Below are 22,968 nucleotides of genomic sequence, written 5' to 3'. Positions count from 1 at the left end.
ACCCTAAGTATTATCTTTGCAACACTGTTGCTTCATGTGCTTTGGACATGAATAAGACTTCCAATCAAATTTAGAGGTGTGATAATGATATACATTTTTTAAGCAACTAGACTTACATATTTCACCTGGCAGGCAAACAAAAAAAGAAAAAAAAAAGAGTGAGAGATGAAGAAATGTGTATAAAAATCCCTTGGACTTACATTTAAGTAACATTCAGACTCTGAAATAAAGTTGAGAAGTTATAGTAAATAAATAATGAAAAAAGCATTTTTAAATATACCTGTATGGATAAGTGATTATAATCCGTTGTATAATCCAACCGGTCACAATTGTGACCGCATCTTTTTTCTTATTTCTGGAAGCTCTAAAAATGTTGTTGACTTTGAGCAAGAAATTCAACTTTTGAATGACTAAATAGATTGTCTTGATTAAAATCTATTAATGTCATGTGACTAGTGTGAAAGGTCACATGACCAGGGGCCTAAGTCTGGGACAGCTTAAAAGAAGTAGAGAGGACTCCTAACTCACTATGACCTATTCAAAAATGATTGTAGCACACACCACCGCGTCTCGCAGTCGTCTGGGGTCCGCGACACAAGCTGGAATGCTGCATTGATCTGCATGCAAATCCTCTCCCATGTCTCACGCAGCAGTAACTGATCCTGCGTCCAGTTGGGCTTTCTTTTCTGTTTTGGCAAGTTCATAATCCACTGTCATTCAACTATTACATTACTTACATTACATTACATACATACATTACATTACAATAGGAGCAATATTTCCTTGCTTTAAATAGTCGATTTAGGCTAATAGGATGTCAATTAACCAAGCAAGGGTTAATGCAAGTGTCATTTTTCATTATTAGGCAAGTGGCGGTTTTCATTAGGGTATTATACCTTGATTTAATTTAAATCTCTCTCTCTGCCTTTACGCATTTCGATGACATTAGTATTATTGTTTTGTGTAGGACACTATACCATAAGCTATATTTAGATGTCGTAATTCCATGATTTGTTTTGCGTCTGTGTAATGTTCCGCATGATGGCCCTGTCATCTAACAACCAATAACTCTGGTCATTGTGAGGAAGCATGAGAATTGACAGCGCAGTCTCATCCCAAGACGTCATACAACTGACGCTTTTGACCATACGTCAACATCCCCCGTTTTAGGGTACCCTTTAACGTCGGTTAGATGACGTTATCTAATCCTAACCCTACCCCAGATCTAAACCTACCCGTGTCATCTAACTCAGTGTTTCCCAACCCTGTTCCTGGCGGCACACCAACACTGCGTGTATTCTTTGTAACCCTTATCAAACACACCTGACTCAGCCCATCAGCTCATAATCAGGTGGGTTAATGAGCTGATGAGTTGAATCGGGTGTGTTTGATTAGGGAGACAAAGAAAACACGCAGTGTTGGTGTGCCGCCAGGAACAGGGTTGGGAAACACTGATCTAACTGACGCTAAAGGTAAAGTGTCAGTTGGATGACGCCCCATCTAACTGACTTTAAAGGGTACCCTAAAACGGCGGATGTTAACGTATGGTCAAAAGCGTCAGTTGTATGACGTCTTGGGATGAGATTGTGTTAGAATTGATGTCATCCATACAGTAGCAACAAAGACTCACTCTTAGTTTAGGAGTTGTCATTTTTCCTTACCAAGAGTAGGTCTGAAAGGCGTTGTGAATAACGTTTAAGAGAAAACTCCTAGCTAAAATAGTTTAGTGCGATTTTCGGAGTACTCCTAGTGGTAAGATAAAATTCTTTGTGAATACGGTCCCAGATCAGTTTACTTTCTGCTTGCACACCCGGGTTCAAATCCACTGCGAGATACCAATGTGTCCCTGAGCAAGACACTTAACCCCTAGTTGCTCCAGAGGCGTGCGACCTCTGACATATATAGCAATTGTAAGTCTCTTTGGATGAAAGCGTCAGCTAAATGGATAAATGTAAAATGTAAATGTATTGGCTGGTAATGGTTATCCTACATGGAATATATGCCACACCTGTGAGGCGATGGATGATCTTGGCAAAGGAGAAGTGCTCACTAACACAGATTTAGACAGATTTGTGAACAATATGTGAGAGAAATAGGCCTTTTGTGTATCTTTGAGTTCAGCTCATGAAAAATGGAGGCAAAAACAAAAGTGTTGAGTTTATAATTTTGTTCAGTGTAGTTATCTGTATCCCAGACATTTTCAATGTGTTGGACCTTCTGGAAGTAGACGTGTTCTTTTTTTCTTCGGAAAAACTTTCTATCGATTGATCTAATTGCTAATCTACATTAGTAATTTTTAGTGTCATTTTTTTTAATCATGTGACTTGAATTCAATCTTGGTTTTTAAGAAATTCACTCAACCCTAACCTAGATAATACTATAAAATGATTGCACATATTTACCGACGACCTGACACTTGCAGGGTTTTACTCAGTGTAGATATTTCAGACGCAACTAGAGCAGTCAAGCATCCTCTTGTTGTTCTGGCACAGTTTGGTGCCAAAACACCTGAATCTACTTACCAGACACTTCTCCAAGCCTTCATTAGCAGAGTCAGGTGTGTTAGTGTCAGATGGGGCACTCAGTAAGTCTGAATACGCTGTCGCTCCATGTGGGGAAGATCACTGGCCCCTGGTGGTCGAGGTGTAGGCCTCTGCGGTGACTTTTGAGAGGTAAGTACAAGATTTCTGTTGTTTGACTGGAGGAACTGTCTATGCGACTGAATGTAGCACATCCACAGGAGACCTGGCTGTGTTCTGTGAGCCTGGTGAGTGTTTGTTTTTCATGACAGAGTGAGGCTAATGAGACAGTTGGTAAAGAGCCAAAACACGTCTCGCTCTTCTTTCCTCTCTTGTTTACTTGCCGTTGAATAATGCATGCATGACAGTTAGCATCATATGATAGTCCTACACGCACTTTTTATTTGTTGCTGCTCTTGCAGAAGATGCGTTTTCCTTTGATCCGGACGTGGACGTTGTTGTGGAACAGATGAACGCTGTTTTAGTCGCCCTGACAATGAAACAGAAAGACAAAGAGGGCTTTTGATGAGAATTTGTGGCGTTCAGAACTGAAACTTGAAAGAGGACTTTAACAGAGTTGTGTTTAGCTCAGAATAAGGAAATTATTATATACTTTCACCTTGTGTGACTCCATTCTGAAAAGGCTCCTCTCTGAGTAACTATCAATAGGATTGAAAAGAACTAACAAAACATGTTGAGAAAGCCATTAACTGTACATTAATAGGGTTTTGACCTTCGAAACATTGGGGAGGTGAATTGCGCGCAACCGTTTCCTGTTAATCTGGCAATAAACGATTGAGCCACGCAACAGCAGAGCGCCGACTTCATGGAGCGTTTGAAATGAGCTTGATCCGAGTGGACAAGGGACTGACCTCCAGGCACTGGCACTTCACTCAACACTTTGGATAAAAGGTGACATATTGTAAGACTTAAGTGCTGCCCAGGATGGAGAAAATAATTGGTTTCAAAGGGAAGACTGCAGCCAGATTCATGCCCTTCATTTTTCCTGGCTAACAGGCCTTTGGAGAGATACCCTCATCAGTTTAGCTGATGACAGATTGTTGAAGTATTTCTTTTTGCTCTCTGTATTCAAATAACAGCTGTCATTGTAGGGATGCTTCATGGTGTTGTTAATGGAAGCTCATCAGTCTTGCAAACATTGGGTCCCAGGCCAAGTTCCCATTTCAGAACAGTTCAGGGTACGGTCTCTTGTTTTCAATGGAAAAGAAGAGATTTTCTAAAGTCCCCAAAGACTGTTTTTGTTGTTGTTGAGGATGTCCTGTTTGCCTTTTGTATATTGGTTCTCTGTTTTACATCTCTGTAATATTTTCCTCGCAGTCTCATTAAGCTGTTATTTTTCAGCCAAATCTTTTTTTTTTCTTTTGCTAATTGCTGTATGCAATTTTGATTTTTGAGTTGTGGTTTATGGAACTACTTTGCAAGGCCTTAATTAGTAAAAAGACAAAAAAAAAAAAAAAAGTTGCAGTCCGGCGTTTTTTTGGTGCAAACATTGTTTGATGCCTAACACATTGCCGATGTGGATACTGGCATTCAGAATCACAGATTATTATTTTTTGAAGTATGACCAACATAAGAATTAGTCATCTGAACTAGTAAGAAACATCCACCTTTGTTCTGGTTCTGACATTGCAGTAAATCGCACTGATTAATATAACAATTGCTTATAAGTTGTCCCATCACGCAAAACCGCAAATTATAGTTAGTATCCCAAGGGCCTAAATTTCCCTTAAAAATAAAATAAAAATAAAACATCTAAACTGTTAGGAAAAAGAGATCTCTCAAAACATTTACACAAGACAAGGAAGCTTGATTTTTAAATTGTTTAGTTAAATTGAAAAAAGTAGCACAAATAAACACAATAGAATAAAGATACAAATAAAGACAAATAAAGAGAAGTTTTTGAATAGGTCTAACACTAGTATTCATATACAGAAAATGAATAAAGTAATCAAATGGAAAATAACACTGGGTAGTATTTTAGTCCTGAATACATAGGCTATTAATCCTGATTCCTTTAACTTAAAGCTCTCTTTTATTGTTTTGACAACAAAATTAATGACAGACACATGGCTGCCATCACTTTAAGTACGCACGGATTCTGTGTTCATGAATACTGGCATGTGTTTTATGCTTATTAAAGACAAAACCAACTATGTTTAGAGTATACTCACGAAGACGGAAATTGACACATTTTTGCGTTTTAAAGCAATATATTCCGTGAAAAATAACTTTTGTTATTGGCCAGCTGTTTTTGAGGCGGATTTTCTTTGAATGTGGGCAGAGAAAATCATCTCCGCTAGCGTGCGAGCACTGATTCGTTTAAAATCGTTTGAATGTTTAAACTGGCAAATGGTAAACTGGCCCTATTGTGCAAATGAATATTCCATCATGCACGCAGCACACACTCACCTGTTGTCCGGTCTCTTCATTCTCTGCAAGAGAAGGTAGCCTACCTTCTCGCAGTGTTGTAGACGAGACCACCTCACTCGAGTCCGAGTCGACACCGAGACCACAGAGAGTCGAGTCCGAGTCGAGACAGAGACCAGTGAGGGTTGATTACCTAATTTACTTTTATTTACTTAGGGAAATCCTTTTTTTTTTTTTTTTTACTGAATTTACTTAGTTTAAAAAATATGATCAGTTTAGGGTAAAAAGGCCACATAGTAGGTGGTGTTAAGTAATTTTATTACAATTTGTCATGCGCAGTTGCGCACTAGAAAATCACCAATTACTGGGCGTGTCAATCAATTTAAAGAAATATTTTATTAACATACATTAATAATCATGAAAAATATTTTTAATTGAACTCGAGTGGACTCGGGAATAATTCCGAGTCCTAAAAAAAAAAATGTTCGAGTACGAGTCAATTCCGAGTCCAAATGCACACGAGTCCATGACAAGACCAAGACCATTAAAATATGGTCTCGAGACCGAGTCCGAGACGAGTCCGAGTCTCGAGTACTACAACACTGCCTTCTCGACCACCTACCTTTGATTATTTACCTTCTTCCTCCATCCATCGATCCTTCAGACTGTTCATCATCTGTGTGCTCATCTAACCATTCTGCAAATAAACAAAGAGTCCTTAGTGTCTGCTTGTTGAACTGCAATGTTCATCTCCTGTTTTATGACAGTCAGGCTATTATCTGACTTTTGTACCGGATGCTGTTGTTCTTGTATTATTATATTGCAAACCCAATTGTTTTACTCTGACATGAGTAATTATTCCTCTTTTCTCAATGCTGATTTAATTCTTTTGAACCTCGCCACTCGCTTGATGTTTCATGCCTTTGGGTGGCTGATTCCTTTTCAATGATTTTTTAAAAGAGTTGGGCTTACATCCTTCTCTTTTGTAAGCTCTGATATCCGGTGTCCTTGTTTTAGCATTGTTTCAGACGAGCTGTCGGAATCGAGGAGTGGATCAGTCAAAGACATTAGAGCAAGCATTCATCAGCCATTTAATTTACACCTGTTTCTGCTGCGTAAGACAGACAGCCCAGAAACACAGTGTCACATCAATCTTCCTGCTGGCTGACTTAAGTGTCCCTGTGAGCCAGAGGAACATCTCCTCTCTTCTCCTCTCCTCTGCCCTCCCTCCAGCAGAGTCTCTCCTGAAAATCCCACTTCGGCCGAAACGAAGCCCTGCTGTTATTGATGAACTCTAGCATTCAAGAGGCATCTGAAGCAGAGAAAAAGTGGATTACTATGGTGAACGGGAAGGCATGTTACCTCAACAAAATGATCTTTGGGCAACAACATATCACGCTCCCATGAGTTAATATGAGAACCTTAACTAAGTGAACTGGAGATGTTCCTTCCTGGTCACCTTTCGAGGGAACTCGCGATGCGTCGATGACGCTTTTTTAGAACGTCCCTGCGTGATTGTGTCTGAAGCACGTGTTAACTAGTCCAGTGGCGAGAATGAGCGTCATGGCGAATGACGTCATGACCAGGAAAGGATAGAACATCCGGTTTAGTGCTCTGTGTTACTTATTGTTGTCTGCTGGGGATGTGATTCGAGAACTATATCGGGCCACTGATCTTTCTCTCCGAGCCGCGAAAGAGACCGCTTGTGCTATTGGGCGGTCTATTGCAGCCATCGCAGGCATCAGAGAGGCATCTTTGGTTAATTTATCAGACATCAATGATAAAGATAAATATTTCCTGTTGTGTCAATTCATGGTTTATTTGCTTTACTTGTACTGAGGACTCCATTCACCCAGGACACTCATTTTGTACAATTTAATTAATAATATTGCTTGTAATATGTTGCCACAATTTTATGATTAGATAAAGCATATTATTTTATTCAGTGTAGCTTAGTGAGAACAGGGTGTTGACTGTTGGGGGAATCACTTTTTTTTCTGTTTATCAAACCACAGTTTTTGCAAGTTCCTGCCAATTTCATTGCATAAAATCGCAATTTTTAAAGAAAACGGGCTACATAATCAAGGATTTTTGCCCGCAACAATCACAAAAAACCTCTGCGTTTTTCTGGAACAGAATAGAAAGAACAGAGCCTATGCTTTTAAACACACACACACACAGAAAAAATATTCTATCTTAATTAATTTGTTTTTATAATATTTTTAACGGGACCAATTCAGATTTGGTTAATGGGATTTTCTTTAAAGCAACATTTTGAATAAAAAGAAAAGTCACATTTTAATCAAAGACTTCATCATACAGAATGATGGTCACAAGATAGATGGAGTAGATTGATTGAGTCCATTAATGTCCCCAAAACTTGTACAACAGGGCTATTCAATTAGCTTCATTTGAGGGCCGCATTATTAAATCAAAAAGTTGAGCTGGGCCGGTGGGTTTAGCTTATTTATTGACACATAACAGTATCAATAAGTAAGCTAAAGTAAAAAAAAAAAAAAAAAAAAAAAAAAAAGGTTTTGCATTTACTAGGAAATGTGGTACCCAACAGTATGCAGACCATAATAAATATCTTTTTTACAGCTATCATAGCTATTGGTAAGAATTATTTTATTAATAATTATTATAGGCTTAAATTAAAATATCCTGACAGTGAGACTTGTGGCTCACTACCACTGTATAAAAAATGCCTAAACAGGTAAACAATTATGCACACAGTAAATTATATATTCCTCTACCCCCCTAATAAATCTAATGCAAAATAAATGACTATAACACAGTATTCAATATAAATATTCCACATTTCTGCCCAAACCAAACCATATGGTAAATTATTACATTCATGGTAAATGTTTGTAAGGGTGGTGATTGTGGCATTTATAGTATTCTAACTTTGTTCATGTTCCTGCTATTTACCTCATCAGTGGTGTTGGGAATGTTAAGGCTGTTTCATCCGATTTAAAACTAGTTAAAATCCTTGAGTGATTTGTGGTTTGTAACAGAGAGGAGTGTCCGATTGAAACGCTTCTCAATGGATGTTGCAACGCTGTTTAATAATAGTGCACTGTTAGACCTTACCAAGTTTTTTACAGTAAAATACTGGCAACACTGTTGCCAGTAATTTACTGTAAAAATGCACTAAAACTCAAGTTAACTAAAAAATACAACTTATTAGTTTTAGTGCATTTTTACAGTAAATTACTGGCAATTACCAGTATTTTACAGTAAAAAACCTGGTAAGGTCTAACAGTGTGTCCGGGACGGGGAGTAAACGCGACTCCTTTAAGCTTTGCATTCCGTTATCCACTGGGCCATGCTGCCTAGTTCAAAGTAAACTAGTGAAACAACTGAACCCAGTGCTATTTTGTTCTCTATTTGTTCTTACTGACCGAGAAACCGCTTCAGATGATTCAGTGACAGAACGGTCTGAACGAATCCGAATCATTTCGATCGTTTCGACGAATGATTAATATCGCTGGTTCAGTCGACAGAAATACGGGACACACATAATAACTGCTGAAATATAAATACCCACACATGCATGTATTGTATGTATATATTTTATATATATTTATTCACAATTAATATTATATATATATATATATATATATATATATATATATTCGTTATATTAATAACACATTTTTCTTAAATATATTAATGTATGTTTGGGTATTTATATATACAAATTAATTATAAAAACTACACACACATATATTATGTAAACACAATCTTTTATTTTGGGTGCGATTAATCGCGATTAATCGTTGCCCATCCCTATACCAAACTTAGATTGTACCAAACTTGCATTCAACCAACTGTAAATATATATATATATATTTCTATATATATTTCTATATATATATATATATATATATATATATATATATATATATATATCTTTTGTTAAATCAACTTAAATAATTTATAATAGTTTTTTTAATAATTTTTTAATTTATTTAGTTGAGAACTTATTATTTTGAGTTTCTGATGATTAAATTAATCTCCTTCATTGTATTAACTCACTTTTTCCAGTTCAATCAACTTAAAATTTTAAGGCAACCAGGTTACTTACTTTTTTAAGTTAAACCAACAATATTTTTTTACAGTGCAGAAATATGATTTTTGAGCACTTGCTGGTACCCCAGCAGCATCACCCCCTCAGTGGCTGAATGAACCCTCTTTCGAGACGTATTGTACTTGATAGGCCAACTTAGCCTTGACGGATCTATTCGCTGGAAACGGGCCACCTGAGGCACCAACGTCAGTGCAGCTTTGTCTCAGGTGAGAATGTGAGAGTGTGTAGGAGGGAAGCAGCCTGGCAATCTGTATGAAGGACTGCCTGAAGAACGGCATCGGGGAGGGCACAGTCTACCTTCATTTCACATGTATTCTGCTTGGTTATCGATTTTTATAAACTTGCGTAACTGAAGAAAAGACTTCTTTTTTTCCCATCTGCTGTGAGACACCTGGTCTGAGGTTGCTAGGTAACACATTGTACTGGGATGTTTGATGTGTGTGCTCTTCGCAAATTACTTTGATCCCCTAGACACTGACAGTTTCATCCTCAGAATTGCCTTCCCTTGGTGCACTTCATCATTTCGTGAACGTAACTACATTTGAAAGCTGAAAGTGTGATAAAATAACTACCTTGTTAGGCTGTGAAAGAAGGGAAAAGTGTGTAAGAAAATAAGAAAAGCTGGGTTGTGAACAACATGGCTGCTCATTAATGAAGCGGATGGTCATAGTTGATTCGCTAGTTATTGATTGGCTGTGCCACGTTTCCTTCCTACGATACTTTCATCTGCCATCAGAGAACATTCACATATGTCATGTCAGTGCAACTTGGATGCAAAACAATGCAGAAACATTGTGGCCTGATCAAACATAAAGGTTTCTTTAAAACTGCGAGAGCTTTGGATATTATCTCACTCTACAATCAATGCTCTTTCTCTCTCTCTCTCTCTCTCTCTCTCTCTCTCTCTCTCTCTCTCTCTCTCTCTCTCTCTCTCTCACACACACATGTGATATAATTCTGTCTCCTTTCCACAGCTTTTATCTGGCTCTCACTCCTGAAAACATGTTTTTAGACATTCTATTTTTTTTTTTTTTTTTACTAATGGAGCCTGGATTCATTAATGCATGTTTTTAGAACCGCCCTTCTTTAGATGTATCTTCTTTGTTTGTACTATGCTGCCTGCTGTGGGCATCATGCAGACTCTAACAGGTTTTTTTTTTTTCAAATGTAAAATTATTAAAATGTAAATTTAAGAGCATTCTTAAACTGCTTCCCTGCTGGTTACCCAGAGATAAACAATCTTTGAGATTGTTTCAAGTTAGTGGGGTCTCTGCTAAAAAAATATATTGTTATTCATTGCTGATTGGGCTGATCTCAAATGCAATACTAATTAAGGCAATTAATTCATTCATTGCTGTTTAAAGGTACATTTTATTTTCTATTTTCTGCTGTGGCTTTGTTTGGAACTTCATAAATATGCCAGAAGAAACAAGTGACTGCCTTTAAGAATGAGTTGCTGAATTGTATATAGACCATTTCACAAGATGTAAACAACACTGGTCGAGAAGCACTTCCTGTTTCAGTTTTTTAACACTACATAAAAGCTGGGATAAAATACAACCAACAGAACATTTAAAACTGAATCAAAAATTTAAACAAACATCTTTAAGATGTTTTCTTTACATGTGAAATAAAGAAAACAGTTACAAACTGAAACAGGAAGTGCTTCTGGACTAGTGTTGTTTACATCTTGTGAAATGGTCTATAAACAATTACTTCAAATCGTTTGGAACCGATGAATCGTAAAGGCACTGATTCATTCAGGGACTAAGTCTAGTAGTGAGTCACTGAATAATTCACTCATCAAGGCTACATTTAAGTCCATTTTTATGCCCTTCCATTGCTTACGTCTTAGTTAGAACAGTGGCAAGGGAAAACAAATGTCTGGTGAATATCGAACCTAAAGCTAACTTTACCGCGCTCGACCATCGTGAGTGTATTTCACGCATTTGTAATTGCTCGCGTTCAGCGGGGAGGAGAGGAAGGGATTTTGGTCAGTCGGCTCGTCGTTGAGATTAAGATTAATTAATCTATTAATTTTTATTTATTTATCTGAGGTGCCAGAACGCAGTTCTGGACTGTTCCGGCCCACTTTAACCAGTCTATATGAGTAAGTCATTGATTAATTCACAAAACCAATTCTTTAAATAACAGATTCATCGGGGAACACCACTCCTGTCCTGTTAGAGAAGGACAATAAAGGCCTGTTGCATGAAGCTAGTTGAACAAGCTCAGAGTAGGTTTAGAGTTGACATCCTGGTTTAGATAAGGTTCAGCAAACACGTTTTCTGTCAACTCAGGGTTTGATCCAGTGATTAACTCTGAAGCGTGTGCATCTGAAAGAGTGACTTTTGCAGCAAACAGGCAATCAGTGCAATTCACTTCTCTGCTGGAGATTAAGACATCATTGTATGAATATAATTTTGAAATATACATTTTATTCAAATTCATGATTTATTTAAATATTAAAATATTTATTTGTAATATGTTTGTGCTGCTGCTGTTGATGCTGATTTAAATTGAGTTATTTTTATTTAAAAATGTATATATTTCCAGCCTTTATTTTTATATTTGTATTTTTATATTTTATATTTCCAGCTGGTTCAAATTACAATATCATGAAAAAAGTCTAATTTCATGAAAATAACCTCCCACTGTAAACAAATGTAAAAAAAAAAAAAAATAATAATAAAAATAATAAAATAAATAAATAAACATATTTATAAGATTCAGCTATGATTTCTGTCCATTAATTCATGATGCCCGGACTACTGTCATGCTCTTTGTATCTCAGCTCATATGATATTCTCACAGCAATTACTATCAAGATCCTGTGTGCAGAAATTTCAAATTAAAGAATTCTGACATATACTCTAATGCCATAAGCTGGAGTCTACATCTGCACCTAAAAGACAAATGAAGTGCATTTCATTTCTCCAGGTGTCAAGGGATGTGCAGGAGGATTAACAGCATAGAAATGCTGATTAAAATTACCTGCCACTATGGAAAATGCCAGGGAAGTTTAACAATTCAAACTGTTTTGCCATCGTGTAGTACTACCAGAAAGACTCGGAAGGCAAAATGATATAACAAAGCATCGATTTATTAACAGCCCAGCAAGTGTTGTGATATAAATTCTTTTGCCTGTAGGCCCTGTCTGTAACTCACAATCCGAAGGGTAACCGATTCTGCATTTCCTGCCTGAAGACCAAGGCATGTGCGCAGCCGACCCCCTGGAAGGAATGGGAAGGGACCGTCCTGATGGTGGTGGGGAGGATGGAGGTGAATATAGGCGCCAGCATCTGCGAACTCAGACATGTGCAAGTACCCATCTTTTATAATACGTGTGTTAGAACACCATTGGTTCGATGAGAAAGTAATAAGTGATGTAACAATTGAGTCTTCATGGGCGAACTTGCGCTAAAGCTTCCATTTCAGACCTATTTCTGCATATGCTTTGCTTAATCAATGTTGATAGATGGGACTCCAAAGCAGTTGGGAACCAATTTTTAATAAAAAAGGCTTCAGATAAAAACGAAAGAGAGGTGATTAAAAGCACAACATTAAAAGTGAGGTGCTGCAAATTATCACAAACTTTTATTAAATTTTATTTAAAAGATAACAGAGATAGGACAGGAAATTATGGGTTGATAGAGGAGGAATGGGATCAGAAAAAAGTGTCACACTGTATTTGAACAGTGCTTTCCATATGAGCACCCTTTAACCAACGAGCATGTACTGTAGCTAATAGTGAAACCAAAACTTTACACACACACACACACACACACACACACACACACACACATATATATATATATAGACAGACTCATTTTTATGTTTATGCTCACCAAGGTAGCATATATTTGATTATAAATACAGTAATATTGTGAAATATTATTACAATTTGAAATAATTTATTTGAATATATTTTTAAAATATAATTTAATATTCCTTTGATGCCAAAGCTGAATTTCTAGCATCATTACTCTTCAGTCACATTCTCCAAATCACCCTTACCATTGTTTTAACCGCTTCATTTGAGAAAAACTATCATCATGACGTCAACACACAGAAACTCAAAATGTCATCACGACAACCCGTCAAAATAAAAGTTCGGTTTAACTTGACAGAAATATATAACTGTTGTACAATAGAATTTAGATATGTCCTAATGTAATAATACACAAACACATATCCAAATAAATTATGAATTTCAGGAATAATCCACGTTTTAACTAGCACTAGCACTAGCAGGTTAACCCAACCCCCTCTTCAAGGCACCCATCATGAAACCAGTTTAGCACGCTTTAGGTCCTAGTTACACTTAGGAACAAATGACAGCATCGCATGGCATAATTGTTTTCCAAAATGTGATTGCTTGCTAGACGTCTTTGTTGACAATCAAACGCAGTACAAAACTAATGTTGAGTACAGAACTAATGTTTTCATTTTGTTTCTGAAGATCAGGCAACAGAAATTCTTTGTTTTAAAGTCTTGGATATCAAGTGAGACTATCCCACATCCGACTTACAATGTACCACTGTATATCAAACCTACAGCTTTTTGCTGCATTAAGAAGAAAAGACTTGAACACAATTGTCTAGGGATTGATAGTCTTTTGGGGTGACGTTGCTGTCTTATTAAGATACCTGCCTAAAACAATATAAATGTTTGAACGGGTTGCTCTGATCATTAGCTTGCCGCTGACAGCGAGGCTGATGCCGTTTGTAGTACGACAGCACAAAAAAACCTCCCCAGTCGGGAAAAACATGATTGACAAGTGGTGGAATTGTACACAAACTCACAACACTAGCAGCTGTCGTCATTAATTTGCCCAAACTGACACTGACTCATCATCAACATGGGGGATAAGGCACATCCACTGTTTGCTTGATTTCTGGATGGGTCTGAATGACAAATTGGCTGCAGCAGACTCCATTGCAGAGGGTAAGGAAAAGAAAAAGAAAAAAAGAGGAATGGCTTGCAAGGTTGTTTCCATGCAATATTAATTCACATCTGAGAATACAGCAGCTTCACGTTGTTTTAGATCAAAAGCTTTTTTTTTTTTTCTTGAGCATCAGGGGAGAGTGTGTTTGAGTGTGGAGGAGGACTGCGCAGGCAGCTGTCTGTCTTTGATATTTCGGCTCATATCAGATGCCAGCCGTGTAGACTGTCCTTTGCATATACTCTCAGGCATGATCTGTCTCCTGCTCCTCCAGAAATTTGCCTCTGTCAGCTACCTGGGGGTGTAGTACAGTATTACAGTGTGCTTGAATCCAATTTTCATGTCACCCAAAGTGCTTTGTGTATTGTACACTGGCACGTAGCCTCTGTCATTCTTCGCTTTCTTTTCCTCTGCACTTTAATCACGTAAGGTTTGTGCTGTCTCGACTCCCTATTTTAACTCAATTTTTAATTAAATAATCTCTAAGCAATCTTTTATCGTCCGCGGTTCAAGTAAAATGCTGTTTGCTTGCGAGCTGTGAGGAAGAAAAGCTGCAAAATCAACACTCCGCCCTCACTCTCGCAGAATTGCAGTATGATAAAAGGCTTGTTAAAAATAAAGTAAGTACAATCTCCTCTGTCCTCTGAACCTCCCGAAAAAAGGTCTGTTGGTGCTTCAGTGACCACTTCACTCAGAGAACCTGTCAATCAAACTTAATACAAACTTACATTAGCGTGATAAATGACAGCAAATGACAGAAACCACCTTTGGAAAAAAGTCTTGCGTCTCGTTGAATAACACGGGGAGGCGGGGTTTATGACCTATATGACCATGTCACCGTGGGGCGATCGAGACATTTTGGCTTCACTTTTCAGGGCTTGTGCGGCACGCTTGATTCAACCGTAACCCCTTGTGTGGCGCTGTTTTTAATTAAAGTGTTGCTAGACTTGTTGAAATAATGTCAAGAGGAGAAGTGTTAAAGAAAACACCCAAGATGTAAGATCATATTTCTGCTGGGTTACATAATTTATTTATTTTCCATAAATTATTTTACATCAATGTTTTTCCAAATGAAAAGATTCATACGCTTCAAGCCTGCTTGAGCCAATATCCTATGGTGATTTTGTAAACACACTGCATTTCATATTTGATTTATGCATCCCACTTGGTGTTCATTTCTTGCATCAAAGGAAAATGTTTTTTTTTTCTTCTTCTGGGTGGTAAATGCAAATATTATACTTCTATGTACATAATCTAACTCTATACCTTTAAGTCAAGAACATCAACCTTTAATACCAGTTGAAGGAGTGTCTTGCAAAACTACACTTTTAGCAACTGTTTTAAATAAGCCAGGTATGGAAGCCAGTTTACAGAAAAAACACTTAACATCTAATGGAAAATATTGATATTATTTCTGAAAAATCTAAAAACATGTCTAAAAAAGTTGAGCTGTGCTACATATCCCATTTGATGTAATTTTTTTGTAAGGGTTTTTACACTTTAATAAACTTATAAACTTAATAAACTTTAATAAAACTTTAATGAAATAAGTGTACTTTGTTTGCTGCTCATTTGTTGTTGAGCACATCAATTGTACATCTCCTATGTAACATTGTTTTATATTTTATACTTTCTTTTCCATGTTCAAAATAAAGATATCAAATTCAAATTTAAACTAAAAATAAGCATTCTTTCAGTCTATATTTATACTTAAAAATATACTTCTATGTACTTCTCAGAAATATATTTAAATTGTACTTATACTGAGAGCAAAGTCCAAATACAGTATATTTGGCATGTACTTGTACTCAATCTTTTGATCGAGATATACTTAAACGTAAAATTATTCAAATACATGGCTTGTAGTTGTTAACTATTTTGATCGAGTAGCCTATACATAGCTTTTCATATACAGTCTTATGAAACTTGCATTGTTTGAAAATATTGATTAGAATATTTGAATTTCTAATTCTGCATATCTGAACTTTTGAGTAGTCTAGTCGCATGCTAGTGTGCTTAAGAATTTACTTTAATTAACATTTTCCAGCTTCCCATCTTTTCACTGTTACACGGGGTGCTATGACACTAGTACAGAATCAAAACAGAGGAGAAGCAGCTGAAACAATTGATAGAAGATTGCTCAATCAATTGGATAATAACGTGATAATCAAACATTAAACAGCGTTTAAATCAAAACGGCTTATTGTTTCCAAATTAAATGAAGATGAACATATAATGGAGATTTATGGGGTCCACCCCGGGATCACCTCAAAGAGCATGCACAGAGAAGTCCAAATTAAACATGATCAATGACTCATAAGTACACATTGATGGCCTAAGACACGAAACGAGCTATTTGTGTGAGAAAACGAACAGTATTCATATCGTTTTTACCTCTTGTAACATGCGCATCGTTCTGCGCATGCGCCGGAAAGCGCCAGAAGAAATCAGATGATTCAAAAAGTGACAATCATGCAGTGATGATGAATAATGTCTATCCTTTAACCGGGTTTATGCTTGTACAGATGACATCATTCTGAGAATAAAGACGCGAGTAATCATGTTCTCAGAGTGGAGTCTGTTCTCCAAAACTACAAGATGACATTTGCTAGCATTGTCTTCACCTTCAACTCCTTACTAGTGTATAATTTATAATTGTATCGCCCACCTTCTCACTCAGTTCCACTGTTTCTCTTGGTTGCTGCTTTCCGGGTCCCGCAGGCAGCCCTTATCTGACCCACCTCTGCAGTGAAAAGTTAATTCCAGCCTTTTTACACACAATCCATCTTCTCTTGGCAAATGCTCATCTCCCCTGAGTGCTATTAATGTCTCCTATCTGCACCTACATTTTTAAAACATCTTAGCCGAGGTTTGCGCAGTTGTCAACATTTGACCCGTCCTAGTGAGCTCATGTTCCTGCCCAAGAGTCATGCGGTTCATTTATAAAGGCCTGAGGAAAGATAAACTGAAATTGAAGCCATGACCATTAATGAAATCTCAGTCAAACTGTGAAGGATTTTGTTGAATTTAAACACTTCAACTCCTTGTGCCCTACAAGTCGCACTTTATGAAGATTATATATTGATGGGATGTCATAGCCTTCAACAAGAAACTCAGACCGTTTGAGTCGGACACACGGCCATGCTTTAAGATAAGCTCTCCTGATAATCCTGGAACTCAGGGTTCAATCCACTTGACCGATTAACATCTGGATAAACCTACATAATTTATTTGTTGATTTTATTTATTTTCCCCTGCATGAGTGTTCATTTATGAGGGAGTTAAAACGAAAACTCAGGCAGTGCAGCATAGTAAATGTCCAAAGTTTTATAGCCTCTTTGTGGAATCAATTTGTATTATTCATGGAGGGTTCATGTGCCAGCAGAGTCTACAGTTTGCACAGTTAGCAAAATTAATTCAACTAAAGGGTGCAGTAAGGCTAGTGGTTCTTCAAAGAACATAATGAGGATGTCTGAAGGGTGCTTTGATCAGACTACTATGAGAAACATTAAAAGGATTGTCTAACCTAAAAATTAGAGTAATGTCATGATTTACTAATGTCATGTCATTCCAAACCTGTACAACTTTCTTTCTTCCATTGAACACAGAAGATGAATTACCCTCCAAAAAGCTTGAAAATGCCCTAGGCAAAGCAAAGATTTGGACAATATCAGCATAAATCTTCATTATATATTAATGCAAATGGATTCAAGTAAGTTTTTGCAGTTTTCAGTGAACACCAGAAAGACTTTTACTTTTTGATTAATGTAAAACGTGTAAATGCACACAAACATTTATTATTGGTTTACAGACCAAATGAAACCGTGTATTGTTTAATAAAATGTTTTCATAGTTTTTGTTTTCTATCCATATTAAATCGTCTTAGAGTGATTTATGCTGACGTCGTCTAAAACCCCACGTTGCCAACATGTTTTGTAGAACGACCTGGCTGCTGTATCCAAAAACTGGAAGCGATGGTGACTTTCACTGCCAAGCTCCAAAAATGTACCATAAATCACCATAAATTACTCTTTTCATTAGTCACACCCCTCAAACCTCATTTGCAGTCATATATGCTTTAAACTTATTTGATGTCAGTGATCCCAAAAGTCATTCTTTTATGTCATGTGATGATCAGATGTTGTGTTTTCAGCAGATAAGGATTACATGTTGGTTTGTCCATCATACAATGCTAATGGCTTTAGAAGACTACTTGTCAACTACTTTTATACCTTTATAATCGCGTGTGTAACGTGACCCAGTTACACTTGATAGTGAAAATCGTGATAGTGATAGGAATGGTGCAACGCACGGACTCTGGGGCGAACATGTATGCTCGAATCATTCCGGTTGTGCCATTTTACAACATTGGACGTTTTCAAAACAATTTCCCCCATCTGCACTGACGGGTGAGTTGAAACTCATTATAATATGCAAAACTGTTATCCACTCACAGCAGTGGGCGTTTACTTCTAAGTCATCAGTGTGAAACGGCCATAAAAAACGAGCGTTTTTCAACTTGGCTCAAAACTAGGGTAGAAAATAGCCTATTACTTATTCATTTTGATGTTTTTGAATGCAAAAACCAAGTCAGGTCAAGTCACCTTTATTTATATAGTGCTTTTTACCAAACAGATTGTATCAGAGCAGCTTCACAGTGATAACATGAAAATAATACAACACAGATCAATAATTGTTGAATATTAAATGTCCCCAACTAAGCAAGCCAAAAGCCAAGGCAACAGTGGCAAGGAACAAGTGAATGTCATGAGTTGACATACAGTTAATGACCCCTTTCAATTTTCTTAGCTTACATGTATCCTTACAGGCTTTGTTCGGGGTACTAGGAAAAAAAGTGGAACATAGACAAAAGGAATGAAAGCGACTGAGCAAGCTTAAATCCTCAGGCTGAATCATGGGACAAAAATGCCATCAGTGGCCAAAGAGCAGTGCAGCAGGGGGCATAATTGTGTCTTTCCACAGCCTCACAATGACCTATATGTATGTATGACAGCTCCTGCCTGACAGAACATTCCCTTTGCTTAATTTGTTTGATTTTAGCCGTTGGACATTGTCGGCAGAGCTTCTAATAAGCTATATAGGCATTTATGACAAGCTTCTGTACTTTATTTTCTGCAGGCTGTTAAGTGGAGTGAGAGACACTGCTCTTGACAGACGGAGATGAAAAAAATAATGTTGAGGAACTTCTCGCAGGGCTGACTGCGGGCCTTTATTTTAACATTGTCCGCACTGCAGGATGCTGCAATGGCCCTGTGTTATATGGGGGAATTAAATAAATAAAAAAACCGTAAAAATATATGTCACAGGAGTCATCGTGAAGTGACATGAACTACTTTGGGAAAGTTGACATGCAATGTGACATACTTCAAAATACATTTTCTACTTGCTTAATTACAGCTTTGAATGCACCTTTTATGACCGCATATGAATAATGAATTAAGAGTTTCCGTTTTATACTTTTGAAAATCGATTGTCACACAGCTGGACAATTTAAAATAAATGAGTGAAGGAAGAAAGCAAGGTGATTGTATGGTTACAGTGCTAATTAATTTCAAGTTTTACCTAAAATCTTGATATTGAATGAAAAAACAAGACATGTCATGTGTTCAACTAACCCACTGCTACATGACACGACTTCTTTCCTTTCTTGTCCTTTCTGAACCTATATGGCAGAATAATGATCTTCCACTGCAGCGCATTTGTTGGATTTCAAAGCCTTTTTGCTAATGCCAGGCAGATACTACTAGACTTGACGCCTTGCACACAGATCCACAGTTTCTAGTTTTCTGTCATGTTGGTGCTCGCTTTACACAACCAATCATGCTCTTATCCAACTGTTTAAAAGGATTTAAAACATATATTTTACAGATTTTACAGCACTCACAAGAAGCAATTTCTAGCCAGTTAAATATTTTGGTAACAATTTACAATAAAGTCTAATTTGCTAACATAGTTAATCCATTAAATATAACATTAACTATGAGCAATATATTTCTGCAGCATTAACCTTAATGTTAGTTAATGAAAATGTTCTTGTTCATTTTAGTTCACAGTGCATTAAAGTTAACAAATGCAACTTTTGAACTTCAATTTTGAAATTTACTTTAAGATTAATAAATCCTGTAGAATTATTACTGTTGTAGTTAACTAATGTTCAAAATTGAAATCTTATTGTAAAGTTTTACCAATATTTAACAGCGAAACGTAACCGCAAACATATCTTTGGTCACTGTGATTTTACCCATGTTCCTTGATCAAAATATTTTGTGGATCCTGGAAAAACAGTTCTGTCTGAAAATGTAGTCCTATCCCTAAATCTAACCCTACCCATAAGTTACCCCAAAAATCAGAAGGGAGTGATTGGTGAATAACACTGATGTAGAAGTAGCTAGCCCTGGTAGTAAGCTTACTTGTCCCTCAAATCTGATTGGTTGATTGGAATGTTGTTCCAGGACCAACAAAGATGTTGATTACGGAACATGTTGCACTTGGTACATTATTGTACCTTTACTTTTCAGGCCAGGAAATCTTTAAAAAAAACTTCCTGATAATTATATAAAATATTATATTTTTAAATACTGTGAAACCCTGTTAATTGACAAAATGCAAGCAAACAACATGGAGGATATTTTTGCATTGATTTGCACAGAACACAAAGTAAAAAATGGAAAACGACAGTGGTCGGTCTGATTTCAAAGTAGTTTGAAATTCATTAAAGCATCTGTACCTATCACTATCATCATCAGTGTTGTGATTTGGGACCTTTTGTCGCAAATTGTTCACACATTTCAAACCTTAAAGTGTGACATGCTTGCTCTAAAGTCTTGTAGTGTGTTCTTGGCTCATTCTGTGTTCAAGCCACAAGTAATTGTAAACATCATTCTTTGCAAGCTTCCATATTGGCCATAAATCTACTTGTAGACCCCAGATATATTCTTTACTGCCCCGTCAGAGACGAGAGGTGCATGAGAAGGAAACTGTAGCCCTTGGTGCTGGCTGTAGCATGGGTGACACAGGGAGTCAAAAGGTGAATGATAGGAGATGCACAATGTGTGAGGCAGATTTCAAGATCTGCTATCGCAAATAATTAAATTGACGTTCTGTGTGAACACACCATTAATGCATAAGCCAACATCATGGTCATATATTTTGAAAAAACACAATATACTCTTCAAATACTCACGTGCAAAACACTTATTTCATTCATTAACATGTAGACTACAAACGTTTACATTCGTAAGTAACACGTTTCTAATGGTTGATGCAAAATTTGAAACAATTCTGAAATTCAGTTAAAAGTAAATTTCTTGACCAAAAATGCAATAAATGATCATGTGTAGGCCTAAGTACAAAAAATAAGCTTACCTCTTCTCAACGTCTTCACATGTGCTGTGAAATAAAATGGCTTAAAATTTTTGTCTGGATAGGCATCACGGGAAATTGCACATCACGTGGCTCATATAGTACTTAAAATGATATGCTTGATTTACTTAATTTTGACATGCCTTATGTATTTTTCATTTTATTTATACATACATTTAAGTGCACCTAGTAACTTATGTTTTTGTGTTACACACACTACAGTATATATGTTAAGTAAACGTTGAAAAGTTATGAATACTTAATTTTTTATGTTTGATCCAATTACTTTTATAAGTAATGGTTGTTCGGCCAACGAATCGTTTTTTAGAGTGCACCAACACTTCACGAGACCCTTAAGCAATACCTGAGCATAAGACTATTCTTTGCCTATAAACCATACTCATCTTCACAGCATATGGTTTGCATAAATCTGATTTCAGCATCCTGCTCTGACAGCTCAAGTGTTTGTACAAAGCAGTGCTGCAAATGATAACGGACAGATGGGGGGATTTTTTTTCACTTATGTAAAAGTGTCACATTATTCTTTTTTTCCGGTTGCATTTTTTTTATGCAATTACGTAGATTAATAAAACAAGATTGACAATAGAATAATGTATGTAAATTCTGGCAGTGAGAATGGAGGTATAAATAAATTTAAATGCACCAAGGTGTGCCTCACCACCTGAATGAATTAGCAGCGGTTAGCCATGAAAAAGAACCATAATTGTAACGTGTGAGAAGTGAAATTCATCTCATTATTATGGAAATTTTTTAATCTAAATTAGCAGAGTTCAACCGTACATGTTCTTTCAGCTCCCCACCCTCACTTGTTTAGGTTCAACACGCTGCATCTCTTTCTCTTATTATCCCTCTCTCTCTCTCTCTCTCTCTCTCTCTCTCTCTCTCTTTCACGCTCCTTTTCTGATTTCCCTACAGGAAACCTGCCCTGGCAGCCTTGGCCTTCTTAAAAGCATCATTTCTTTGGAGAGGTATCCTTCTGTGTTGACCTCTGAGATATCTGGCTGACTGCCATTTTCTCTCAACGGGCTCATCAATCCATCTCGGCTCTTGAACAGCCTTGATTTTATTGTCTTATGCAACCCACTGTCATCCATTCATCCCTCCTCCCATCCCCTCCCTCTCCCCCGCCTGGTGCATGTTGTACGGATTTGGCCACGATTATGATGTATGAGAAATTTTGTTGATTGCAAATAATATATTTTCTAATAGTTTGATCGCTTAGTCTGCCTTTGCAATGAATCTCAGCCTCCGAAATGCCAGAGGTTATACAATGTACCAGGATTTGTGCAAGTCACCAGCAATGTGCAAGTCACATTAAAACTTTATTGGGAACATTTTTCATCATGCTTTTGTTATTGCTGCTTTTCAAATTTATATACAGACTTGTTTAAATGTATGCATTTGAGAAAATTACCAAAACGAAATGAAGACATAGCAAAAAGTCAATCAATCTATCAATCTTTTTTAATAAAGAAAAGAAAATGATGGAATGCAATCTCGTTTTAATAAAGAAAAGAAAATGAATGCACCTTTTAATCGTCATGCACTGGTTGCTGTCATGCACAATGCCAGCAATTTAAGGGAAGATGAAAATGGATGTAATTCTTTTGACAAAA

At 36.9% G+C, this 22,968-nt stretch overlaps 1 long non-coding RNA gene across 1 annotated transcript in view; it reads left to right on the top strand.

The window, feature by feature from the left end:
* LOC148977581 (uncharacterized) overlaps window positions 1-22,767 on the top strand; it is a 57,259-nt gene extending 34,492 nt beyond the window's left edge. The window contains exons 2-3 of the long non-coding RNA XR_016169798.1: window positions 12,154-12,285; window positions 22,268-22,767. This is a non-coding gene — a long non-coding RNA (uncharacterized LOC148977581). The remainder of the gene's footprint in view (window positions 1-12,153; window positions 12,286-22,267) is intronic.
* Window positions 22,768-22,968: the final 201 nt, after the last annotated feature.

The sequence above is a fragment of the Pimephales promelas genome, chromosome 9 (genome assembly GCF_988280905.1).
Source record: "Pimephales promelas chromosome 9, fPimPro1.hap1.1, whole genome shotgun sequence".
NCBI classification, from domain to species: domain Eukaryota; kingdom Metazoa; phylum Chordata; class Actinopteri; order Cypriniformes; family Leuciscidae; genus Pimephales; species Pimephales promelas.
This window is presented reverse-complemented; position numbering and strand designations above follow the sequence as displayed.